The sequence below is a fragment of the Suricata suricatta genome, chromosome 8 (assembly GCF_006229205.1).
Source record: "Suricata suricatta isolate VVHF042 chromosome 8, meerkat_22Aug2017_6uvM2_HiC, whole genome shotgun sequence".
NCBI classification, from domain to species: Eukaryota; Metazoa; Chordata; class Mammalia; order Carnivora; family Herpestidae; genus Suricata; species Suricata suricatta.
The window spans coordinates 137,655,939-137,682,766 of record NC_043707.1 but is presented as its reverse complement, the minus strand read 5'-3'; the positions used below and the strand labels follow the sequence as shown (position 1 = coordinate 137,682,766).

Below are 26,828 nucleotides of genomic sequence, written 5' to 3'. Positions count from 1 at the left end.
GGGGGGGGGGGGGGGGGGGGGGGGGGGGGGGGGGGGGGCGCCAATCACACCGAACACCCAGGCTCACACTTCAGCTGGGACACGGTAACGACCCAGGAAAAGACTCCCGGGGTAGTCTGCGGACCAGCACCCACTTATCCTGAGAATCCAGAGCCGCAGGGGGCTGAGCAGACAAGAGGCTCAGCAGCGCCCTGCCCAACCACGGAACCCCGCCCACCCAACCATGGAACCCCACTAAACACGGAACCCCGCCCAACCATGGACCCCCCACCAACCACGGAACCCCTCCCAACCATGGACTCCCGCCAATCACGGGCCCCCGCCAACCACGGAACCCCGCCCAATCACGGGCCCCCGCCAATCACGGGCCCCCGCCAACCACGGGCCCCCGCCAACCACGGAACCCCGCCCAACCACGGAACCCAGCTGGCAAGAGAAAGAAACATCGTTGCGTGGGGCCCCAGCCAGGAGGGGCAGGGCCGAGCCCCACGACTCCACTCTCCCGTAACCCAGGGTTTGACCCTGCCAGACCCCCAGGTGGGACTTCCTGTCCCAGCCTCCGTTAACCACCTCACGTCCCGAGTCAGCAAGAACCAGGCCAGGCACAGCTGTCCCCGGCCACACGAAGGGGCCACGTCCCCTCTACCATCGGACCCCTTCGAAGGGCCCCCATAAGAGAAGGGGGCGGCACCAAAGTGGTGGTACCTGCTTATCTGGGAAGCCATGCCCGCCGGTTCGTCCCGGAACCCAGGGCCCGAGAGGCAGGGCGGCTGGCTGCGGCCACAGCACCCACCCTTCCCCACCAGAAGCACCTTCCCAGCTCTCGGCCACACCAGGCTGCCCAATCTAACCAGGAAGAAGATTCTACCAGACCCCGCTGTCATAGCAACCGTGCTTTGTAAATAATCTTCCAGCCCTCCCGCTGCTGTGCCCGAGATGGAGAAGTCACAGGCGCCTCTCCGAGAAGCCTCATGGGGGGCCGAAGGGGAGGGCAAATGCCCACCCAGGCTTTCTCAGCAGAAGCTGGCCCCCAGCCCTGGACCCGCTGCCGGCCTTCTGAGCCTCCTGAGACGCAGACAGGGGAGGAGGGTCTCAGGCCAGAGTGAGACCCACAGCAAGAGGTCACACCCGGTGCAGAGCCCCACATCCTGCTCAGAGGGGCTGGCATTGACACCTGTCCCCAAGGCTACCTCCAAGAGGTCTAGGGTCCAGGTGACCCACCAGCTCTGCCCCCTCCGTCTCTGGTGCCAGGCTGCCAGAGACAGATAGTCTGTCTCCCCTCCAGCTGGGTACTAGGCAAGCCATCGGAGTGGCCGAGGAGCACGTGTGACAGCACAGCCCTGGGGGAGGAGGCTGGATGTGTAACTATTACGCCCGCGCCCCAGGGCACCCCCGCACAAGGCTACCTTCCCAGGAACCCCATAGCCAGGGTGCTGGGCAGAGCACGGCCTCCGTCCATCGGGCAGGGTGACGGCCACCACAAATGAATGAACCTGCCTGCACGCCACCAGAGTCCTTCCTCCCTGAAAACTGTCATGCCGGCTTGGCTCCTGGGCACCGGTCCACCTTGCCCGGCGGGCGGCTGTGGCAGGTTCTGGGCTCAGGAGGTAGAGTGAGGGCAGAGCGAGCTAGCCTGCCACTCTCACGCACACATAGCCGTCACCAAAGGCCCTGCCTGTGCCCGCCTCCCAGAGGCCCCCCTAAAGTGCAGACAAATTACAGCTAAAGGTCCAAGTAGCATTGTCTCCAGGCCTCCCACCTTTATGTGAAGAGAGAGAAGGAAAATTCCAGATGGACCCACAGCACATCGGGTTCCACAGCGGGGCTGGGGCTGGGGTAGGAGGGAGCCAGGCTGCGCTCAGGGGAGGGCGCTCCGCAGGAATAAGGGGGCTCGCCCACCACACCCAAAATGTCTTCCTGGAGGGGGGAGTCAGGGCAGAGTCTGGGCGGTAAACCTTCCCCAGAAGGCCCCCCCCCCCGCCCCACGGCCTGACTAGGCCCTGGTGAACGCAGACCTCCTTCAGCCTCTCGCTCCCCGGTGGTGCCTCGTGCGCAGCAGGAATGACCCCATTCGCAGGCAGGTCTGAGGACGGTTCCTGCAGGAACAGCCTGGGCCGTCCTGCTCCCTGCTATGCCCCGCAGAACCTGGCACCAGGCCAGGCACACAGCGAGGTTCCATGACCAGGTGTCAGATCAGGGCGTGAACCAGTGCCTGGGACACGCAGTGGACCGAGGCCCCCACCCTACCCAGCCGAGGTCCCCGCCAGTCAGCTGGGTGCTCAGGCCCTGTGCGCACCCAGCCAGAGGCCCACCCCCGCCCCGCCTGCCCTGCCCAGGGAAGCCCGACTCCACTCCCCTCCCCTGGACCAAGAGGCCAAAAGCACTGCCTGCCAAGGCCACTAAGGACTCAGACCACCACAGTGGGGCCTGGGTGCCCCCTCAGAGGGCCGTGTGCCAGGTCAGAGAAAAGCCCCAAGGCCACGGGTGCCCGCTCTGGCCACGGGACACCCCATAGCCATGCATCCAGGCACCACAGCCAGGCCCCTCCCCCCAGGTGGCGCTGCCCCCAGCCGTCCCACCGGTTCTTACAGCTTGGCCCTCTCCCGAGGACAGGCCACGTCAGCTCCCTTCCTCAGCACTTTTAGGGACGCGCCTCGCCATAGCGCGAGCATGGTCTCTGTGAGCCCCTTCTCGTCTGGGGCCAGATGGGGCCAGAGAGGGGCCCGGCCCGGAGGCTGTGCCCTTTGCACTTGGCCCCATGCTCCAGTGCAGGCATCGCAGCCTCCCTAAGCAACGCTGGCTTCTCTCCACCTTGGTCTCAAACCTGGGTATGCTGGGCACACTGCCCACGCCAGGCAACGGGGGGCCACCCCATCCCTCCTGTGACCTTTTCAAATCCCTTAAAATCACAGGAAATTAAGAGTCTAAAGGGATGCTGGAAATGACCCACTTCAGGCCCCAACTTCTACCTGTGAGGAAAGCAGGCACCCCCAAGGCCGGACGCCTGCCCCAGGCCCACGTCGCGTAGACCTGGAGGGCTGGGCGCTCGGCACCTTCAAGACGGCACCCCGGGAGGCGGCCGGGCAGGGGCGAGGGAGACGCACGCCTGCACGCTGCAGACCTGTCACAAAATGCCACCCAGGTGGCACGGTGACAACTCACGCACAGACGAGAATGGGGAGTGACAGCCAACGGGCGCAGCGTTCATTTCGGGGGGAGGAGGGAGAAAATGCTCTGGAGTTTGATAGCGAGGACGGCTGCACTACCTTATGAATAAACCAGAAAACACCGAACTGTACTGAGGAGTAAGTGAAATTACGGGACGCGAGTTGTGTCACAATCAAGCTGGTACGGAAAACACCTGGATGCAGAAAGCTGAGGGCAAACAGGCCCACCCCTCCGCTTCCAGAACTCTCTGCGTCAGTCTGGCCCAGGAAGAGTGCTCCCGGAATTCAGCCAAAGAAAACCACCCGGGGCCGGACGCGGCGGGGCTGTGGCCGCAGTTGCTCCTGATACTGAACAAAGCCGAGCCAGCTGTGGGGGTCCGACGCACAGGCGCGGGTGCGTCCGGTGTGCGCTTCTCTGGAGTTAAGCGGCCGCTCTTGTCTCCAGGTTTCAAAGGCATCTGGAAGCTGACAAAGGCCGAGAGACGGTGGAAGCTGACAAAGGCCGAGAGACGGCCAGGCCTCTTCCCTCCGTGCCTCCCACACCAGCCCGAGGAGCAAGGTGGACTGGGCCTGAGTGGCGGCGGCCGGAGCCCAGGAGAAGCAGGAAGTGAGAGAGGCCCGGCTGCAGACTAAAAGGTCAATCGGCCTACCTGACTGGAGGGCTCTCAGCAGAGAGAGCGGGCGCCTGGGGGGCTCAGTCGGTGGAGCGTCTGGCTTCAGCTCAGGTCACGATCTCACGGTTCGTGGGTTCGAGCCCCGCGTCGGGCTCTGTGCTGACAGCTCAGAGCCTGGAGCCTATCTTCGGATTCTGTGTCTCCCTCTCTCTCTGCCCCTCCCCTGCTCACAGTCTCTTTCCCTCAAAACTAAATAAAACATTAAAAAATTTTAAAAATTTTAAAAAGAAGAGAGACTTCGAGGAAAAGCTCCTCCCACAGAAGCTCATGCCCCCGGGCCAGAGGGGGCTGGAAGGATCCAGACTCCCATCCGGAGTACATGAACTCTCAAAGCTTAACAGTGAGAAGACAAATGACCCAGTTTTTCCAAAATCAAAAGGCAGTTTACTGACACTTCTCTACACAAGATGCGTGGGCGTAAAACACGCACAGGAAAAGATGGTCCAGGCCATTAGACATGAGGAAAATACGAATCAAAACCACAATGAGCTCCTGCTACACACCCCAGGATGGGTGACACTGGAAAGACTGAGCAGAGCAAGGGTCAGGGAGGACGTGGGGACTTGGGGGGGGCCAGAACCCCCGGGGGGCCACTGTCAAATACACAACAGCACAGCCACTTTGGAAAAGAAGTCGGAAATACCTCTGAAGGTGAAGCCTCCAGGACGCCCGGGCGGCTCAAGTTAAGCATCTGACGCTTGGCTTCCGCTCAGATCATGATCTCACATTTCCTTGAGTTCGAGCCCCGAGGCAGGCTCTGCACAGACCGTGTGGAGCCCTGCTTGGGATTCTCCCCCTCTCTCTGCCCCTCCCATTCTCTCTCTCAAAATAAATAAATAAACAAAACAAAACACAAACAGCGAAGCCTCTCCCTGACATGCCACCCAGGGTGGCCCTCCCAGTTCTTACCCTCAAAACGGCCACGTGGAAGGACGAAGCTCCCAGTGGGCAGACGGGCAGGTCCCGAGCGAGGGCACAGGCCAGTCGCCAATGTGGCCACCCCGAGTCCCGCTGTGCAAGGGCTCACAGATGCCCCACAGTGTTAAGGAGGGTGTCCCCCTGAAGACAATCAATGAGGACCATCTCGGGGGAGAGCTGGACTCGACGGAGAAGGGACAGAGAGGAGAGCAGAACGGTCCTCCTGGCCTCCAGAACCACAGCCCCGCCCCCACACCGGGCATCAAACAGCCCATCCTGCAGGGCACAGCCCACACACCACCCCGGCAGGTGCCCCCCGAGAGGCAGTGAGGAAATGCCCAGGGGAGCAGGCCCAGGAGACAGTCTGGGTTCTAGTCCTGGCTCTGCCACCCCTGCCACATGCCCCCAAGTCAGCCACCTTGCCTCCAGGGCTGTCCCTCACCTGTGACCTGGAGGCCGTGCGGGGCCGCCAGATCCTCGAAGCTGCCATGCTGCCTGCTGTCTCCTCGGCTCCCCCTGCCCTAGGAGGCCTAGCAGACAAGCGCCTGTAGCCTGGCAGCTGAAGGCACCAACCAGGACACGGTTCAGAGAACAGGAGACAGGGGCACCTGCTGGCTCCGTCGGCTAAGCATCCGACCTTGGCTCAGGTCATGATCTCACGGTTCATGGGTTCGAGCCCTGAGTTGGGCTTTTGCTGACAGCTCGGAGCCTGCCTCCGATCCTTGGTCTCCCTCTCGCTCTGCCCCTCCCCTGCTGGCCCCCCCTCTCAAAAATAAAAAAATAATAACTTTTTTAAAACTTAAAAAAAAGGACAAAGAGGCAAGCCACAGAAAGGGAGAAAATATTTACAAAGCACATATCTGATGAAGGACTTGTATCTAAAATATATGAAGAACTCTTAAAACTTCTACAATAACAAACAACCATACGAAAATGGGCAAAAGACCTGAACGGACACCTCATGAAGTAAGACACACAGATGGCAAATAAGCATACGAGATGTGAGTGGCACCACAGGCCACCAGGGAACTGCAAATTAGAAGCACTGCAGTGACTCCACCAGATACCGGGAGGAATGACAGCAGGCACCCGTTCACGGCTGGTGGGGACGCAACACGGCGCGGCCACTCTGGAAGACGGTTTGGCAATTTCTTACAAAACTGTACCCTTTAACTTTAACTAACTCTATTCTACTCTCTACTGCATTCATGATGTAAAATATAGTAGGTACATGGAAGCAATTAAAGAAAAATCAAGAAAAAAAACCATTGTTGGGTACGGCTGAATGTAGAATCTGAGCGGGGCGCCTGGGGGCTCAGTCCCACTCTTGATCTCGGCTCAGGTCAGATCTCACGGTTCGTGGGTTCGAGCCCCGCATCGGGCTCTGTGCTGACAGCTAGCCCAGAGCCTGGAGGCTGCCTCAGATTCTGTGTCTCTTTCTCTCTCTGCCCCTCCCCTGTTTATGCTCTGTCTCTCAAAAGAAAATAAATGTAAAAAAAATTAAATTAAAAAAAAGAATATCATAGTAACTCTGTATGGTAACAGACGGTCACTTCCCTCATGGTGAACCTTTCAGTGCGTGTATAAATGTCACATCACGACGTCGTGCACCTGAAACTAACACAATGTCGTGTGACAACTCCACTCAATACTGGCAACGTGCTTCGGATGCCACGGGTTAGTGAGGCAGCTGCGGGCTGGCTTGTGGTGTCAGCACCTCGGAGAGCCTGGCTTTCATGAGACACACGACATCCTGGGGTCAGCCTGTCACTAACAGAGACAGAGGATCAATCACACCGCAGGGCACCAGAGAGCAGTTTTGCCGTTAAAGCTCTGGATTCCAACACGAGCCACGTCTGAGCGAACACAGCACAGCCAAAGACACCTGCAGAACGTGTGGCATTTCCTGAAAATGATGGCCACCCTCGCTTGCTCATCCTGGGTCTGGGAGAAGACCCTCAAGTCCTCGCCCCAAAAGATTGGTCGGATAGGGCTACAAGGTTAGTTTCCACCTGTCCAGTGCCCAAGAGGCAACGAAATATTTAGCTGGTTCAGAAAGAGCCTGGAGTTGGAGGCCGGGGTGACTTTGAATAGGCGGAGAGAGGGGAAGGGCCCATGTCCAGCACCCTACAGACAGCTGGGGGTGCCGAGGCAGGCCAGGACGGGGCGGGGGAGGGATCAGAAATGAACCCCAAGCATTTTCCAGCCCCCTGCCCTGAATGACAGCAAAGCACTCGCACCAGGTGCCCTGCTGAGACCCATCAGACAAATCTTACAGGGGTGAGGACTTCAGGGAGCGAGGCCCTGTCCTTCCCGGCACCAGGACACTCACTTCCCCTCAGGCTCAGGGGCGCTCTCAGCACTGTGCCGAGTTTGGGAGACGCACCCCTCAGACTTTGAGTCCAACCCACTCCCAAACCGAAGTAAACAACAGGCCATTTCTGGGGCAGTGGTGGGGGGCTGGAGCTGTCTCCATCGCCTGTCCCCTCCCTTTAGAGCAGCATTTGTCCCTGGTCAGGGCGGGCAAAGAGGTCAGAGAACGTGGTGTCAGAAGACCTGGGTCCCAGGGTCCTCTGGCGTCACCCCTGCCCTTGGTTTACCTGTCTGTAACACACGGGTGGTTCCCATACCCCCAGGGCCATGAGCTAAGCAGGGTGCAGACGGAACCAGGTCTGCGAGCATGGAGGGTGCAGGGTGCAGACGGAGCCAGGTCTGCGAGCATGGAGGGTGCAGGGTGCAGACGGGGCCAGGGCGAGGTCTCCGTGCAGGCGCCGCCTCCGAACACAGGGCTGCCCCCCGTCAGCTGGCAGGAGGCTTTGCTCCACGTCAAGATGGTGAGAAAATAAAGTTTTATTACAAAAGCAATTCTTCCTCCCGACACGTCCGCCTCCCAATCTGTGTGTTGTCTCCCTCCGCTGGATTAAAATTCTGATTTGCCGGGGCGCCTGGGGGCCTCAGTCGGTGAAGCGTCCAACTTCGGCTCAGGTCATGATCTCAAGGTTCATGAGTCCGAGCCCCGCGTCGGGCTCTGTGCTGACAGCTCAGAGCCTGGAACCTGCTTCGGATTCTGTGTCTCCCTCTCTCTCTGACCCTCCTCTACTCACACACTTTCTCTCAAAAATAAATAAACATTTTTTAAAAATTCTAATTTGCTTGGGCGCCTGGATGGCTCAGTTGGTTAAGCATCTGACTTTGGCTAGGTCATGGTCTCTCAGTTCATGAGTTCAAGCCCTGCGTTGCATCAGGCTGTCTGCTCTCAGCACAGAGCCCACTTTGGATCCTCTGTCTCCCTCTCTCTTTGCCCCTTCCTAGTCTGTTCTTTCTTTCTCTCGCTCTCTAAAAATAAATAAATTAATTAAAAAAAAAAAAAGGTACAGGTCCTAAAATTCTAATTCGCCTGTTGTGTCTGATGCCCAATTAAGTGTCTCACGGGGCCCCAGGGACCCTCACCGGCGTGACTGCCACAGGCAGCTTCCCACCTCCCAGGGTTTTAAACCCCCGTTCTTATTTTTTAATGTTTATTTTTGATAGAAAGAGACACAAGCAGGGAAGGGGCAGAGAGAGAGGAGACAGAGGATCAGAAGGAAGCAGGTTCAGCACTGACAGCAGTGAGCCCAAAGTGGGACTCGAACTCACAAACTTTGAGATCGTGACCTGAGCCGAAGTTGGACGCTCAACCCTCCCAGGTGTCCCTTAAACTCCCTTTAGATGGCCAGTCACGCCTGCTGGCCCTGGCCCGCAGCAAGCCCAAGCCTAAGGGAGGAAGTTCAGGGCACCATGGGATTCTGGCTGTCTGGCTCAGCCCAGGGAGGTCCCCACATGGGATGTGCCCGGTGGGAGGCCTGGACGCAGGCTGCCACCTGCCTGGGACAGGCTGTGAGGGCTGGTCACAGCGTCGCTGGCTGTGGGAAGGGAGGGTGGGGAGGTGAGAGGGGCGGGGTTAGTGTGGGGGAGACAGGGAGGGGACACAGGGAGGGGAAGTGGGGCCCCAGACCCAGGCTCAGACCCCACACAGCCGCGAGGAGGCGTGGCCTATGGTGAAAGGAAACCACATGTGTGATGAACACGCCACGTTCTACTTTGGGCGCAACTTTCACTGTTGGTGGACTTTTGCTTCTGTCCTCAGGGTCAGGGAGGACCCGGGAGTGTGGGCCAGGTCTATGGCTTCAGCCCTGCACTTACCAGCCTGGGACCCCGACAAGCACCTCGGAAGAAGGGGTGTGTTCACCTGAAAAGAATAAAGCCAGACCCTTCCCCACACTGTCCGTGGGGAAGACTCAAAGTAGGTAAAGTCCTGGGCAGAGGGGCTGAGGCGGCAGGAGTCCTGAAGAAACCGGACCGGTAACGCTCTGCGACCCCGAGTCTGACCATGTTTTCTTAGGTGTGACACTGAAAGAACAGGCAACCAAAAAATAAAAAACAGAAACTGGACTACATCCAAATGTTAAAACTTCTGTGCTTCAGGGCGGTTGACTTTGGCTCAGGTCATGTCTCACGGTTCGGGAGTTCAAGCCCCGCATCGGACTCTGTGCTGATAACTCTCGGAGCCTGCCCGGGATTCTCTCTCTCCGCCCCTCCCCCGGTCATGCAAGAGCACTCAGGCTCTCTCTCTCTCTAAATAAACATGAAAAAAACATTTGTGCTATAAAACCGAACATCAAAAGTGAAAAGACAACCCACCGAATAGGCCAAAATCTTTGCACACCATGCGTCTGAGAAGGAAGTCTTACAACTCAGGAGCAGAAAGAGAAATACGCCAAATGAAAAACCGGGAAAGGAATGAAACAGCCACGATGTGCCAGCAGTGGATAAGCACCAGGCCTCACTGCTCATCAGAGAAATTCAAATCACCCTGAGGTAGGACGCTGCCGGCCAGTGTGGACCACCCCACCTGCTGGGGGAGGGGAGAAACAGCCACTGGGGGAAAACCCCCGGGAAGTCAGACAGAGTAAGCACGTGACTCAGCCACTGGGCTCCCAGAAGTGTGTACTCACACCGCCTCCGACGCGAGGGGAGGATTCTCCTCCTCTGCGCCCCCAGCCGGGCGTCCCACCGGTCAACGCCGTTCTGACTCCAACAGCCAGAGGGAGCGCAGACCCCAACCAATGCTCAAGGGCTCCAGTCTGTCTCCACTTCCACGCACGTCTCAAGTCCCAGGCCACCCGAACTTCTGGCGAACTGGCTCTATGCTCAGGGGTTCCCGCAAAAACCTCCTCCGGTTAGATCATTTGCTAGAGCGGCTCACGGGACTCAGGCAAACCTTGCTTTACTCACCTTTACCGGTTTGTTGTAAAGGACACAGCTCAGGAAGAGGCGAGGCAAGAGGCACAGAGCACAGGGTGTGGGGTGGGAGTCAGGCTCACTGCCCTTCCAACCCTTCCGTGGGTTCAGCAACCCGGAAGCTCTCCCAACTCCACTGACCAGGACTTTTATGGAGGTCATGATGGAGGCATTGGTGATGAACTCAGGCCCCCCACCCGCGCCCACCCGCCATCCACCCACCGTCCCCAGGCAGGCGGTGGGGCTGCCAGTCCACCCCTCTAAGCGGGCCACCAGCCCCCCTCCCACGCTATCTGAAGGCGTACCAGAGACGCGCTCTCGCTGGGGGAAAGTGTTTTAGGAACTCTGCGCCAGGACCCAGGGACAAAGACCAACTGCTTTTGTCTTCTTAAGCCACATGAGGTGTACGCTCAAGAGTTACACACACATCCGTCCACGCAAAAACCTGGACAGGAGCATTCATAGTGACGTTACGTATAATAGACAAACGGTGGAAACACAGCAAGATCCCTCAGCCGACGACTGGACACACAAAATGTGGCACGTCCCCGCACGGATACACGCATCATGCTAAGCGAGAGACGCCAGATTCAAAACCCCGCATGATCCCACTTATTTCGAATGTCTAGAAGAGCCGAACTTGCAGAGAGACAAAAAGAGATGGGGGTAGTGTAAAAATTAATAAAAACGAATTAATAAGAAACTTAAAAATTCATAAGCCTCGTTTGTAGTGGGGTCGGGAGGCCAGCAGCCCGGAGGCCCAGAGGGGAGAGAGGTGTCCTCAGGTCCCCGCCACAGCCCCTGCCTGAGCAGCCGGCAGGACCGAGAAAGGCTCTCTGCGCTCCGGCACCAGCCCGGCCAGGGAAGAGTCTGTCATGGTTCAGCCAATGAGGAGCCACTACACTTCCTTCCAACTCCCGGTTTGCTCCAAAGGACCGCCCTCCCGCCCCTCCCACTTCCGGCTATAAAGGTGATTTTGTTCTCCAGACTTTGTAACTCTGCTGTTCCCAAAGAAACCCACGTAGGCTGGTTTTGCTCATCCTTTCCGTGGCCGAGTCACCTGGAACACAGGTTATGTTTCCATGAATAAAGCTGGTGCGAAGCAGAGGGTGATATGCTCGCTGCACAAAGTTTCTGTGAAGTTTGAAGTAAACACGGGAAGGCCACGGTCACAGCACAGCGCTGGGCTGCTGAAGATCCGCCCATCGTGGGAGGACGGCTCTCCTGCCCTGCCCAAGCCTTCTGGTCCCCAAATCACAGCTCGACCCCCTGCCCTAGGAAGGCAGCAGATACCCCCACATCGCCAGACTCCTTGGCAGCAGGTGCCTAGGGAGGGATAAGCCAGTGCAGCTGTTGGCACGAGTGATGCTTTGATTTCCACACCTGCCTCCTCTTCCCTCAAAGGTGCCCGCTGCCCAGGGTCCAGAGCCCAGCACTCCTGAAAGCCCCCCGCCTCCGACAAAGCCTGGCGGGCTTCGCCTGGGCCCTGGCAGAGCCGCCTGCTAGGCCTCCACCTGGAGGGACACATCAGTGGACATGCTTATTCAAGCAGCTCACTGAACACTCATGCGGCACTGTCCCCTTTAAACCATTAACAATAAATCCTGAGTCCTGTGGCCTAAGGCTCCAGGGCAGGCTGCCCAGTCTGCCTTATGCTGGACAGCAGAGTGAGAGAAGGCATTGCTGTGGGCACAGAAATGCCCTGTCGTCCTACCTTGTGGTGACACAGGGTCGAGGCAGCAGATTAGACCCGGTTTCAACAGCCTGGGTGGAAACCCAGCCCTTCTCCCCAGGACCCTGGGAGCTCCTGGGCCCCAGATGCTCCCCGGTGGCTGCCAGCCTGCTGCGGAGGCAGACGCGGACAGGGCAGACCAGCCGTTTCATCTTGCAGTAAGTGAGCCAAGTTTACCCAGTTCTCAGCACCAGGCCACTCCCCTCTCCCCAGGGGGCCTGACCCACCCAGGGCCCTCGGGACAGGAATGCAGATCTCCCTCGCCCCCGCAGTAGCCTCCTCCTGGGCCTGCCTCTCCTCCAGCGAGTCCACAAACTGGCAGCTCTGCTTCCGGAAGCATCTCAGGATGCTTCTCTGCAACCCCAGTGACGCCAGGAATTCATGACTCGCCCGGAGTCATGGAACTTGGCTCGCCCCTAAGCAAATGAGCTGAAGGCAACAACAGGCCCACAGTCTGCGGGAGGGCAGAACGACGATTCATAAAGGAAGAAGGCACGGGGTGGAGTCAGGAGGCTGGAAGGGAAGCTGCCCGGCTTGGGGCCAATTACAGACTCGCCCAGAATCCCCCAGGAAAGAATCATCAGTTAGGGGCCTCCACAGAAGCCCACCTACCTCACATTTTCTACGGGAGCTTGACCCCTGCTCTGGCTCCTGTCTGGTGGACTCCCACCTTCCTCTCCCTCCTCCGTAACATTCCTTCCTTCGAGGGACTTGCCTGAGGATTTGCCACCGCTTGTCCGTCCCCGCTTCAATTCTCTGCTCTTCCCAAATAAACCCATTTTTCTGATAAAATAACTGACTTTTCTTATTTTTAAGGTTACCGTTTTTTGGTGATCGGAGGTGGGATTCAGAGGCAACCCCCAACAACTCCAGAGCCGGAGGCGGCGCAGGGGCCGGTGTCCCAGAAGCCGACTGGGCTCACGGCCTTCTTGCTGCTCATGGCGTGTGAGGGCAAGATTTTTTCCTGGATCTCAAGCTCCGCTCTCTCCTGGCTTTATTCAGGATCTGTTTTAAGGCTTTGACCCTTCAGAGAGTACTCACTTGGACTTTGGTTGGGCTTTGTTTGGAACTGGGCTGTTCCTGTTCAAAGTGCACATGCACTTTTTTCTTTCTGCCCTAGAGACAAACTACTAAGAAATGGGATCCAAGAGTGCCTGGCGGCTCAGGTCTCGGGTCGTGATCTCATGGTTCGTGAGTTCCTTCCCCCCCCCCCCCCCCCCCCCGCCCCCAGAGCCTGGAGCCTGCTTCCGATTCTGTGCCTCCCTCTCTCTCTGCCCCTCCCTTGCTCATGCTCTGTCTCTCTCTCTCTCTCTCAAAAATAAATAAACATTAAAAAATTAAAAGAAATAAAACAAAATGGGTTTACAGGCATCAAAACTGGGAACACCATCCCCACGTCTGGGACCGCTGTTGGTTTTATATTTAAAAACTGTGGTTCCGCCTCATGCACACTTCGAATTAAATGGACCAACTTAACCAAAACTAGTTTAGAACGTCAGTGGCTATTATGGGGAACTTCATCTCCGCAAACTTAACGCTTCTCAAAACTATAAACTAGACAGGCCCTAGAACGGCCACTGAATGGGACAGCTGTCTGGACGGGAATTCTGAAGGGTCCAAACATTATCAGGAGTCTAGAACGGCCTCTGCACAACCCGCTTTCAGAACTGGAGCAAACCAACAGTTAAAGCAAAAAGGCTTCAGAGCACCTGGCTGGCTCCGGGGAGCCTGCGACTCTCGACCTCTGGGTTGTGAGTTCAAGCCCCACGTTGGGTACAGAGTTTCCTTAAATAAATAGAAAGGTAAAATATTAAAAAAAAAAAAAAAAGACAAAAAGGACAAAAAGGCTTCTGAGGCCTCCGTTTCCCCTCCCGGTCTTCTTCATCTCAGGGTGCGGGCCAGACACCACGGCCCCGGTCCCACTGCCTCCTTCCCTTCTGCCCCACCCTCACCTCCTCTAAGGCCTCAGTTACCTCATTTCAATTCCCTTGCCCATCTTCCCTTTTCCTTTGAATCTCTTCCTGCTTCTTCCTATCCTGAACCTATCAGAGCATGCCTCTCTGGGCACCCGGGTGGCTTAGCTGGTTAGGCGTCCAACTCTTGATTTCAGCTCAGGTCATGATCTCGTGGTTCATGGGTCCAAGGCCCACATCAGGCTGTGCTGACAGCACGGAGCCTGCTTGGGATTCTCATTCTCTCTCTCTCTTTCTCCTTCTCCCACTCCCTCTCTCCCTCCAAAATAAATAAACATTTAAAATATATTTAAAAGTAACAATAAATAAAATAAAATGTGCCTCTTTAAAGTCTTCTGAGGATCCAAATAAAACCCACATTGTTACATTCCCTAGACTAAGGCTGGATTGTGAGCCATAGTTAAGAGTTTCCTAAAGTGACTGAAGACCCCCACGGGTTTTCTGAAGAACTTAACATATGTACTCAAACTTACCAACCTATTTTCTCAGATTTCTATCAATTAGCCTGCCTGGCTCATAGGTGAGGGCCCAGCCAGGCACTGGATGAAACCAGCCTCATGAGGACAGCCTGAAAGGGATGCAGACAGACAGACCCCCGGCTTTGGCAAGACTGGATCACTTCCTGGGAATCTCCCTGGAGGAAGTATGGTGACCCTTCCCAAACTGTGAATTGGAACAAAGGTCAGGCTTGCACACAAAAGCCTGGTGAACCTGTTCACAACTACTACAGCCAACTCCAAATTGTCTTTAGAGAAAATTCTGGACAATAAACCATAAAAGAAAAATAAAAAGGAAAGAGAAAATTCTGGCCTTCCTTTACGTGTTGAATCCACCCAGGAAACCTTTATGCACGGGCTGAATGGGGATTTTCTTCTAGTTAAAAGGACAGGATAGAACGGGAAGCTACGTCCACTCCCAGCTGAGTTAACCCAGCAAACCCACCCACGTGCACCCGTGATGAGTCCCCTACTGAACCAATTCTCCGTTTTCAATTCCAGCAAATGGAGTCCCTACACAATACCAAAATCTCCCAGTTTCTGTGATTATACAAAGGGCCAGGGCCCTGGGACAAAACTGCGGCAGCTGCGGGCGCCTGCATCCCTCCAGCGGCCTTTCCAATGTCCTCCTAAGTCCTGACGTCGGGGCTCCAAGGAGCCACAGGGGCTCGTGACACAAGCCACCGGCTGACACGAGTGACTCCATGTGGCTCTCTACAGGAGGCGTGTCCAGGACCTCCGAGCAGTAAAGAACGGGGTTGTCCCGTGGCGCCTGTTACTCCTCACCCCTGCACACTAGTGGCATCTGTTCCCAGAGAAAGCAAGTTTCTCACCGCACTTTGATCTACGAGGTGCACTTCCGCATTCCAGATACTGTGTTTTCACTTTCACTTGGGGCCGTAAGTACACTGGGACAGAAGTGCCCAGGGTCCCACAGAGGCTCATTCCTTTTCACAAATCTCAACAGCGGATTTGGCTGATACCGAGTCCTCTATCGGCTCGACTTATTGTAACGCACAGATGATTTGGTTCTCCAGTGTCCTTCTCAAACCTCTTCACGAGAAGACAGCATCTACCTGTGAAAAGTTCTGGCCTTAAAGGGACATAAAACCTTCCGGAAAAAACCTGCAGTTTGCTCAAAATCTGGTTTGACTCTAGGAAACTTGATCTCAGAACGAGAACTCCATTTGGACCAGGCAGGCTTCCCGAACTTCCCAAAACCTAAAACTAAGCACCAATTACAAAGTTTTTGGGGACTGGCCGGCTAGTCAAAATTGGACTCCAGACATTTCCCTTACGGCGCAATCTCTACACGCTTTAGTTTAAAAAAAAATGAAAGATCGGAGGCTGCCAGCTGACTGAGTCGGTAGAGCATGCGACTCTGGATCTTGGGGTCATGAGTTCGAGCCCCACGTTGGGCACAGAGCTTACTAGTGACAAGTAAAAAAATGAAAGATCAGGGAGACATAGCTTTGGGGACTTTAAAGAAAAGCCCATGGGGCGCCTGGGTGGCTCAGTCGGTTGGGCCTCCGGCTTCGGCTCGGGTCAGATCTCACGTTCGTGGGTTCGAGCCCCGCGTCAGGATCTGTGCTGACAGCTAGCTCAGAGCCTGGAGCCTGCTTCCGGTTCTGTGTCTCCTTCTCTCTCTGCCCCTCCCCCTCTCATGCTCTGTCTCTCTCTGTATTAAAAATAAATAAAACATTTAAAAAAAAAAAAAGCCCAATAAGACCCCTGCCCTCAGGTATCCTAATTATTTTTTTAATAAAGTTTATTTACTTTGAGAGAGAGAAAGAGAGCGCGAGGGGTGGAGGGGAGAAGGGTTCCCAGGCAGGCTCTGCACTGTGAGCGAGGAGCCCGATGCGGAGCCTGACACAGGCTGGAACTCACAAACTGAAATCATGACCTGAAATCATGACTCCATGATCAGGAGTCAGACGCTTAATTGACTGAGCCACCCAGGTGCCCAAAATATCCTAATTATTAACTTCCCTTTCTCCTCTCTGTAAATGAGAGGACATGGAATGCCTTAGTACTCATCCTCAAAAACACAGGGACCCCCAGCGACCCCCAGGGCACAGAGCCAACAACCAGACCTGGTGGCACGGGAACACCCCTCACAGCCACTCCCGTCACTGACCACCCTGTTAGTTAAGGCCACGGAAGGACTAGCCACGGGACCCTCTTTAACCATCCCTGTATTCCGGCCAAGGGGAAAACCACCAACATTTATACCAAAAGTCAGCGCGCCTCTGGAGCAGCTCATGACGTTGGAATGCAAGCCAACAGTGAGGCTCCCTCCCCTCCACCGGGAATGATATCAAACATGGCTCCCATCCCCAAAATCTATCAGATGCCGCACTTTCCTGGCAGCTCTGGCTGTGATCAAGGCCCCTGGGCATTCCAGATGCGACTCCCTGGAGACCAAGGAAAGCCACCTTGCTGATATTTGTGCCAAAAATGATGCTCTTAAGGAAGCCGATAGCCAGAGCTCTGTTGTGGTCCAAAGGGACGCTGTTCCACGTGATAATTTGGAAATTTTGACAAGAGATACCCAACAACTTGCCCCAGACAGGGAAAAGCAAGACGGGGGCCTACTCACTGTTGGCTCAGTAGAAAGAGAGAGCTCTGGGCCGGACCAAATCAACGATCCGGCCCCGCCAGAAACCCTAAAATCCCTCCTACTTACCTCTGTGCATGAATGAATCACTGGCCTACTGACAAAGTGACAGTGTCATGAACCAGTATTGGTGGGGACATATTGAAACGAGGCTCGGGAACTTGTCTGTTCCCACAAGTGGATTTTATACATGCCTCCTTGCCTGAAAGAATACGGTTTGTTTTCTCACTGGCCTGAACCTTTCTCTTGCAGACCGGCTACTGCTGCTCTGGGGTCAAAATTCTGTCCAGAGAGGTTATCCCTACCTGGGGGAGGCCTCTCAGACTTCCCAGTGACGGGGAGCCCAGTTTTCTGGCCAGGTGCTTCGACGAGTCTATGCCGCTTGGCTGGTTTTAGCACAGTTTCTTTCTTTTTTTCTTAACTTTTTTTTAATGTTTTTTATTTATTTTTGAGAGACAGAGAGAGACAGTGTGAGCAAGGGAGGGTCAAAGAGAGAGGGAGACACAGAATCCGAAGCAGTTCCAGGCTCTGAGCTGTCAGCACAGAGCCCAACGCGGGGCTCGAACCCACAAACCGTGAGATCATGACCTGAGTCGAAGCCGGAAGTTTAATCGACTGAGCCCCCCAGGCGCCCCTTAGCACACTTCCACTGCGCATCCGACTCTCAGTCCTCAGGATCAGCAGAACGCAGGAACAGCACCGTGAAGATTCAACAGACAGAATCCATACAGACCTTCCCAACACCTTGGCTGAAAGCATTGCCACTGATCCTTCTAAATCCCAGATCTACCCCCTTGGGGACTTGTAGACTCTCACCCTTGACGGTGAGTCACAGGACATCTAATGCACTTGGCCCCTGCCTCCTCTGACCCACAGTTGACAAAAGGAGACACATTCCAGTATTTTCAAGGTCTAATTGCTTCTGCTAAAAATAACCATGCGTTGGGATGGGGCTCCCGGCTGGCTCAGTCTGTGGACCATCTGACTCTTGATCTTGTCATTGTGAGTTCAAGCCCCATGCTGGCTGTAGAGATTACTTAATCTTAATCTTTAGGGGCACCTGGGTAGGGCAGCCAATTGATTGTCTGACTCTTGTTGGTTTCAGCTCAGTTCATGGTCTCACAGTTTGTGAGTTTGAGCCCCCCGGCCAGCTCTGTGCAGACAGTGTGGCACCTGCTTGAGATTCCGTCTCTCTCGGCCCCTCCTCTGCTCATGCTCTCTCTCTCAAAATAAATAAACAAACATTTTTTAACAATTTTTTAAATAAAATCTTTAAAAAACAAAAACAGGGGCACCTGGGCGGCTCCGCCGGTTGAGCATCCGACATCAGCTCAGGTCATGATCTCAAGGTTCGTGAGTTCAAGCCCCATCTCGGCTCGCTGCTGTCAGCGAGGAGCCCACGTCAGATCCTCTGCCCCTTTCTCTCTGCCCCTCCCCCGCTTATACTCTCCCCAAAATAAATTAAAACACTTCCAAATTAATTAATTAATTAATTAAAAATAAGAAAAATAACAAAAAGCACAAAAATAAAAAAATAACCGTGCTTTTTTGGTAGAGCAATCTTCTCAACATCCACTCCGGGGGGACAAGACCTTCGGCACCACGCCTGGCCACCTGCAGATGTCGTCTGTTGGAAGAGACTCCTCTGCAGAGCCTCTTCCAGCTTGCTGGGGAAGCCCTTCCGGGGCGCTGCTCACCCGCCCAACGCCAAGGAACAGACTCCTGGACGCACGTGACTCAGCTGGAGACAGCGCCACACCCTGACTGGCCCTGCCAGCACCTGGTGGCCCGAAAGCAAGGCTTCCCGGAGTGGAAGCAGATGGCATCGGCCGAGACAGCTTTCCAGAGGTGTCCCGGCCCGCCCTGGGCCCCTCCTGCTCCTGGCCGCTGGCTTCTCCTCTCTGTCGTGGAGAGAAAACGCTGCTGCCCACAGTCCCCCAAGCCCTCGAGAAAGGGGCCACCCTCTTCTGTTGATTACGGCCCTTTTCAGAAACAGCCTCATCACGATCCCGAGACAAATTAGTTTTTCACTGGCTCTTTCTAAAGGAGTAAACGGTTCAGGAGTCACAAAAGTCTTTCATCTGGGCGATTATTTGACTCCGGGTTCTTATCCAAACTCACCGTCTCTGAATCTGCAATCCTACAGCCTCTCTTATTGGATAACATGTTCTTCCAAACACTTCTTTTGAGAGAACGATACTGTTTTCATACATCTTTAAAGTTTTACTATTTTTGCAAAAAGTTCACTAGCTATTGTGTCCCGCCCAGACCTGTGCTACATCCTCCCCAGTGTCTGGGCTAATTCTCCCCGAGGGCTCCAGAGGCACTGACAACCTTGCTCTTGGGGCTGCTCAGCGGGGATCCCCAGGAGGCATCGCGACTGTGGCTTTGCCTCTGTAGGGAGAATTTTTCTCCCCTAAGTCAGAGTAAGTACCAATAAATATTTTCAGTTGGCGACTTTCAGACCTACAGTCCTGGTTTAGAACTATCATACAATTTGGAATTGTTAGGTTACTTCTGGTTTTTTTTTTTTTTAATTTATTTTTGAGAGAGAGAGAGACATCATGAGCAGGGGAGGGTCAGAGATAAGGAGTCACAGAATCTGAAGACAGGCTCCAGGCTCTGAGCTAGCTGTCAGCACAGAGCCCGACGCAGGGCTTGAACCCACGAACCGTGAGATCATGACCTGAGCTGAAGTCGAACACTTAACCGACTGAGCCACCCAGGCGCCCCAGATTCTTCTGTTTTGTATAAATATTTTAAGTTTTGTGTTTTGCCGCCTGTCAAACTTTGATAGAAACGATGTATCCAATCAGGATCTCCAATGCTTATGGCCTTGATGAATAGGACTATATTTAAAAAATTTTTTTAATGTTTTACTTATTTTTGAGAGAGAGAGACACACACAGAGTGCAAGTAGGGGAGGGGCAGAGAGAGAGGGGGGACAGAGGATCCGAAGTGGGCTCTGTGCTGACAACAGAGAGCCCAAGGCAGGGCTCAAACTCATGAACTGCGAGATCATGACTTGAGCTGAAGTTGGACTCTCAACCCACTGAGTCACCCAGGTGCCCCTCAATTCTGGCTTCCTGTGATACACCCCCCACCCACTCCCCCACTCCACAGGAGGTGAGAACAAGTCTCACACATCACAGCTTGGCATTTGTAAATATCTTAGCATCGCCTCTGAGAGATAAAGGCCACAGGGCGGGGAGCCTGGGTGGCTCAGTCGGTTAGGTGTCCAGACTCTTGGTTTTGGCTCAGGTCATGATCTCAAGGTTTGTTAGTTCGAGCCCTGGCACCGTGGGGCTCTGTGCTGGAAGTCTGGAACCTGCTTAGGATTCATTCTCTCTCTCTCTCTCTCTCTCTCTCTCTCTCTCTCTCTCTCTCTCTCTCTCTCCCCCCCCCCCTTTCCCCACTCACACTTTCTATCTCAAAATAAACATTAAAGGGATACCTGGGTGGCTCAGCGAAGCATCCGACTTCGGCTCAGGTCATGATCTCGCAGTTGGTGGATATGAGCCCCGGGTCGGGCTCGGTACTGACAGCTCAGAGCCTGAAGCCTGCTTCCGATTCTGTGTCTCCCTCTCTCTCTGCCCCTCCACCACTGTGCTCTGTCTCTCTCTCTCTCAAAAATAAATAAACACAAAAAAAATTTTAATAAAATAAAAAATAAACATTTAAAAATAATAAAAAAATAAAAAATAAAAACAGAACTACAAGGGGCGCCTGGGTGGCTCAGTCGGTTGAGCGTCCAACTTCAGCTCAGGCCATGATCTCCCCGCTCGTGGGTTCGAACCCTTTATCGGGCTCTGTGCTGACAGCTCAGAGCCTGGAGCCTGCTTCAGATTCTGTGTCTCCCTCTCTCTCTGTCCCTCTCCTGCTCATGCTCTGTCTCTTTCTTTCAAAAATAAATAAACGTAAAAAAAAAAACCAGAACTACAAAACACTTATCCCCCTAAAACATAACACCAATTCCTTAGTATCACTAATACCAAGGGAGTGTTCAACTTTCCTCCATGGTGTTCCGGAAGTTTTGAAATCTGCGTCTGGGAGCTGTATTCACAAAATGCCAAGAGCCGGAAAGACGCCGGAAGTTCGCTGACGGCTCAAGAGAGAAACCTATTGCAGGTGATGGACGCAGCAGTGGGGCTCCCGAGCACAGCGCTAAGTGTACGATTGCATCCATGAGAGTCTGGAAAAGGCAGAAACTAGAGCGAGAGAAAGCAGCCCTGTTCAAAGGGCTCGGGGCTGGGTAGGGACTGACTGAGGAGCAGGAGGGAACATTTCAGGGTGATGGAAATGTTCTAGGTATAGTGGTCATTTTTCGGGTGCACACATTCGCTAAAACTCAATGAACTGTACACTTAAAATACGTGTATTTTGTTATAGGTTCATTATACTCCATCAGATCATGTTTTGAAAAGCGCCTGAGTGACTCAGTCCGTTAAGCGTCCGACTCTTGATTTCGGCTCAGGTCACGATCTCACACAGTTCAGGAGTTCGAGCCCCACGTCCGGCTCAGTGCTGACAGTGTGGAGCCTGCTTGGATTCTCTCTCTTGGGGATTCTATCTCCCTCTCTCTGCCCCTTGCCCTCCACACCTGTGCAGGCTCTCTCTGTCAAAATTTAAAAAACATAAATTGGGGCACCTGGGTGGCTCAGTTGGTTAAGTGTCCTGCTTCGGCTCAGGTCATGATCTCACGGTTCATGGGTTCCAGCCCCGCGTCGGGCTCTGTGCTGACAGCTAGCTCAGAGCCTAGAGCCTGCTTCAGATTCTGTTCCTCCCTGTCTCTCTGACCCTCCCCTGCTTGCACTGTCTCTGTCTCTCAAAAATAAATAAAAAACATTTAAAAAAATAAAAAACATAAATTTTTAATTTTAATTTTATCTGACCTTAAAAAAACTAGAAATTCCTTCATATATTTTAAGTTTCAAAGGACTATTTAAGTTCCTCCAAGTATCTCATAAATGTTTTGAAGTCTGCCCTTTGTTGATTTTCTACCTAAGTGTGATTTGCATACAGGAAATATGCATTTGTAACAAGCTTCCCCAGTTACTCAGATAGGAGCAGTCCCTGGGCCGGCTGACCGGGTCATGCAAGCCCGCCCGGGACACCTCTGACAGAGACACAGTGGATGGACCTGAAGGCACAACCTGTCTTCAGGAGGCTGGCCTCCACCTGCTGAAGCCACGGGAGGGGGCACAGGGCGGGGAAGACACGTAAAAGGAGACCTCCTTTAGGGTGGCGCCACTGGGCCAGCAGGGGGCGCTCTCACACCCCGCCACTCGGCATCCGTTGCAGGCCGGTTGGGAAAGGGGCTCCTCCTCGCAAGTCCACATGGCTTTACCTACTATTTACCACCCCAGCAAGAGGGATAAGGGCTTCCTCTTGCCCCGGCCAGTGAGAGACTGCCACAACCCGGTCAGTGAGAAGCCATTATCCAGTTTGGGCCAACAGATGCAACTTCCCAAAATCCCCTCTCCTCTATAAAAGAGCTTTACTCTCTTGTTCCCCAGATGGGTCTAGGGTTTGCTGTAAACTTCCTTGCCCTGCAATTCCTAAATAAACCCAGTTTTGCTGGTAAAATAACCAACAGCTTCATTCTTTAATAATTATTTATTTCGGGGAGAACGCAAGCAGGGGAGGGGCAGAGAGAGAGGGACAGAGGATCCGAAGTAGGCTCTGCGCTGACAACAGCAAGCCTGGTGTGTGGCTCCAACTCGCGAACTGCGAGATCATGACCTGAGCTGAAGTCGGAGCCTGTTCAACCGACTCAGCCGTCCAGGTGGCCCTCCGACAGCTTCATTCATAAGGTTAACAGGAGAAAGCAACTTCTGGCCTGATTGAAACCGGGAGCTGGTGGGCTGTGGGGCCAAGTCCGGGGCAAGGCCAGGTTGCCAGCCCCCTTTCCGTGGGAGGCTGGACAGTGAGAATGCCCTTCCAGCCCAGCCACAGGCTCTCTAAGCTGCAAGAACTGTGTGCCTTTTTCTAGGGCCTCCACATCCCAGCATGAAGGGAGTTAGCACCATGCATCCTTCTAGAATGTTCTGGAATGTCCCAGAATATTAGCTCAGAGTGTGGTTTCCTAAATCAGATTAGATGTTTTCATTAATTCCACTGTAAACCCCAAGCCAGAACTCAAGGGGGAAAAATTCTAGCCTCCTAACATGCTAAAATCCAGGTCCTTGGATGGTACAACAGTGAACCAAGCAATTCCTAATCTCAAGACATTTCCTAGTAGATCAGTAACTAGAGCATGCAAACAAAATACCTTGTAGACCTCACACACTTACCTACGTATGGAGGATTCCTGGATCATCCACCCAGGGCAAAGTCTATGCCAAGGCCCGCCTCCACCAGCTAGGCCGTTCCCAGGGAGCTTCTGAAACCCTTAGGAAATCTTTCCTGTCATACGCCTGCCATAAATTCTAGTTTTTAAATCCCTCTCCATACTGTGCTATTCCATAGTGTACCCACCTGTCACAGGTGGCTATATTTATATTCAAATACAGCTTTACGAATGCAATTAAAAATTCAGTTCCTCCACGTCTGGCCACATCCCAAGCACTCAATGGCCAGTGACTAGTGGCTACCATATTGGACGCTACAGACCTAGAGCATTTCCATCACTTCTACAAAGTCCTGCTCCCCAAAGGCTGTTATGTGGCATGTCCTTCAGTCTTGAGGGCTTCCACTAGGCGCCCACGCTGATGCGATGATCAAGCCTCACAATGAAATATAAACGTAAGCTTGAGTAACCAGTGGGAAAATCAGAGCAATGGGGACACTTGGCAGGGAATACTCTACCAACAGCCTTCAGCTCCTGGTCACGGTCCCAGGTGTGCCCTTGACCAAGTCTTCAACCTCTGAGAGCCTCATTTTCCACATCTGTGACATGACACAGATGGGCTGGGGGTCCTTCCAGGTCTGACATTCGAAAACTCTGGAGTCCAACAAGGAAAAATGTAATTTGTTAAGTAAAAGTCCATTAACATTAAAAATAACCAAGACAGGGCACCTGGTTTGGTTCAGTCGGTTAGGCCTCTGACGCTTGATTTCGGCTCAGGTCATGATCTCACAGGATGGAGCCCCGTGTTGGGCTCCACGCTGACAGCGCAGGGCCTGCTTGGGATAGTCTCTCTCTCTCCCTCTTTCTCTCAAAATAAATAAACGTTAAAAAAAAAAAGGAAATAACCAAAATAGTCAAAGGAAAAATGTTCTTCTGGGACTTTAAATGCTGTCTGCAACATGCATCTTAGGGCTGGATCCAAGGGGGGAGGGAACAGCACCCTATACAGTGGCCCGACTGTCCAAAGTACGGGCTCTCAAAGGTTAAACTGTTCTCTTTATGAGCTCACATTCCCTTTATAAAGTCACGTTTATAACGGGCCAGCTCTGTGCCAGCGATCACAATCCCTACAGTCCCCTGAAACAGGCATTATCATCTCCAATTCACAAATAAGGAAGCGGAGGCCCAGCGAGGTTAAGGAACATGCCGAAGCCGAAAACCACTCACCTACAAGACCTACAAGAGGCAGAACTAGGATTCGAATCCAGGCCCCTCAGCCTCTGGAGCCCGTGTCCCACTTTTTGGACAAAAAAGAGCTTCCACTTACTTACAAGGTGCCAGCCATTCTGCCAAGCACTGGAGTCACTTTCCTTAAAACTCAGAACAACCCATGAGAAAACAGGGACACAGAAAGGGCAGGCAGCTTCCAAAGGGGCAGAGGCTGAATTCATTTCAGTAACGCTAATGCACGTTTAGTTAGAGCCGAGGACGTCTGTCCTCCTTGGACTGCAGGCCTGGTTCTAACCACCGCCTTCCCCAGCCTTTAGGGCCCCTATCTCTTCAACACGGCCTTCCAACCCGAGAGCGTGCGACCACTCTGAAATGATCTAGGATGGCAGAGGTTTGGGCATCCTTCCCCGCTGGACCCCAGAAGATGAGAACCGAATTTTCCATGTCGGAGTCCCTCCATGGCACTTTGTTCCTTGAAGGCATCCAGTGGAACTTGTTAAATTCATGGGCTTGGCTGTCCTAGGGCAGGAGGCTCTTCTTTCAACATGGGATGTTAGCTCAGATTTCCTTAAAGGGCTCCCCACCCTCGTATGTCCTGGGGCTTCTCTGGGCCAAGCCTTTGTGACCACGGCCCCACCCCCCACTCCCTTTGGCAGTCAGGCCAGCCGGGCACCTGAGGCTCACCTTAGCCAGGCATCCTGCCCACCTGTCCCAAGGCGTCTCAGAGACAATACACGATTGTGAAGAGACCAGAGGCAGCCCTGTACACACCATGGGTAACAAAAAGCACACACACATGCCTGTGCACACATGAAAGCCTTTAAACTATCCAAGAACTGGGGCACCCGGGTGGCTCAGTTGGTTGAGCGTCCAACTTCGGCTCAGGTCATGATCTCACGGTTCATGGGTTTGAGCCCCACGTTGGGCTCTGTGCTGACAGCTCAGAGCCTGGAGCCTGCTTCTGATTCTGTGTCTCCCTCTCTCTCTGACCCTCCCCTGCTCACACTGTCTCTCTCTCTCTCTCAAAAATAAATAAAACACTAAAAAACTTTTAAACTATCCAAGAACTATTAACTGCTAAAGGCTGGTTTAAGAAGAGATAACAGGTATAGACTGACAATCATCATCCTCACAAAGTAAATAAAAGCCTGGCCTTCCACGTGTAAGCTGAAATCAGTAGCTTCTTTTTGGGGTGAGTGCAGTGGAAAGTACACAGGTCTGGTGACAGAAGACCTGGCAGGGGCTGCCCCAGGCTCCTGTGGCTGGATGACCTTACAGCGACACTGGGTCTCCCAGAACCCCGGTTCCCCTCCTCTTTTCCCAGTGGTGAGACCCCTGCTGTCCTCCCTCCCAGGGAAGTTGGGCAAACCGAATGAGAGAGGGATACACAAGCCCTTTGTCAACGATGATTGCCAAGGTCACTTGGCCAATACGAGGCAGAGTCTGACCCAAGGCCCTAACTCCAGCCCCGTCTTTCCCAAAGTCAGTTGCTTCTATTATTTTTGCCCAGGACCTCAGAGTTGATGGGGCCATGACAGCTACACAGCCAGAAACAAAGGGAACCGAGCGAGGTTCCCCTTAAAGCTCTTCTCTCCCGAGGAAAAGTCAAAACTGACCTTGAGGTTAGGAAAGGCTTCTGATGAAGTCAGAAGGAGGGGTGGAGTCAAGGCACCCCAAGCATCCAGCACTTACTACACACCCAGTCCTCACCTCCTCCAGGGAGATGTCAACATCCACAGAAACCAACCTGGTGGCTGGGACCCAAGGTCACTGTGTCGCCCCACCTCCAAATCTGAGGAAGTCACTCCAAACCAGGAGGCAGCTCATTCTTGGTGGTGTGTCGGGCAGAAAAGGCCCGGCTGCAGGCCCCAAGCCTAGGGAGGCCTTCCCAGACGTCTTGCCCTTAGCTCACGCTCAAATATCGGTACCGGCGTGATTTCGGCCTGATTCCGTCCAAGGGACTGGAGAGTAACCTTGAGGCTGCCCTCCCCGCTCCAGCAGGAAACGAGCCAGCTCGCCATCTCCAGCCTCCTCTGGGGGCTTCTATCCCCCCAGCGCCCGTGGAGGAAGGCAGGGGTGGTCCGCAGCGAAGAACAACCCGTTTCCCCCATTGTGTAAGATGCTTCCAGGCTCAGTGGAGCCGTCAACCGTTAGAGGGGAAGGGTATTTTCTGCTCCTGTTAACACCGGCTCCCCGAAAAAGCCGAGGCGGACGGAGAAGGGACTTTATCTCTGCAGCCTCCGCCCACTCGGGTACCACCGAGGGGCTCGCCCGGCAAGCTGGTAATCTGCGCCCAACCTCTCCGGGGATCCGGCAGGCGGTGCAGCACCGCCCGCAGCACGCCCTCGGATTAGGGGGCTCAGCGGGACCCCGGCCGGGGCTCCGGAGCGCTCGGGCACCGGGCGGGGCGGGGCGGAGCGCCAGGGATGCGCATCAACCCCGCCCGGGGAC

General features: G+C 54.2%; 1 protein-coding gene across 1 annotated transcript in view; it reads right to left on the bottom strand.

Moving 5' to 3' along the window:
- Positions 1-26,828, bottom strand: part of ACOT7 (acyl-CoA thioesterase 7) — a 101,224-nt gene that overhangs the window by 74,023 nt on the left and 373 nt on the right.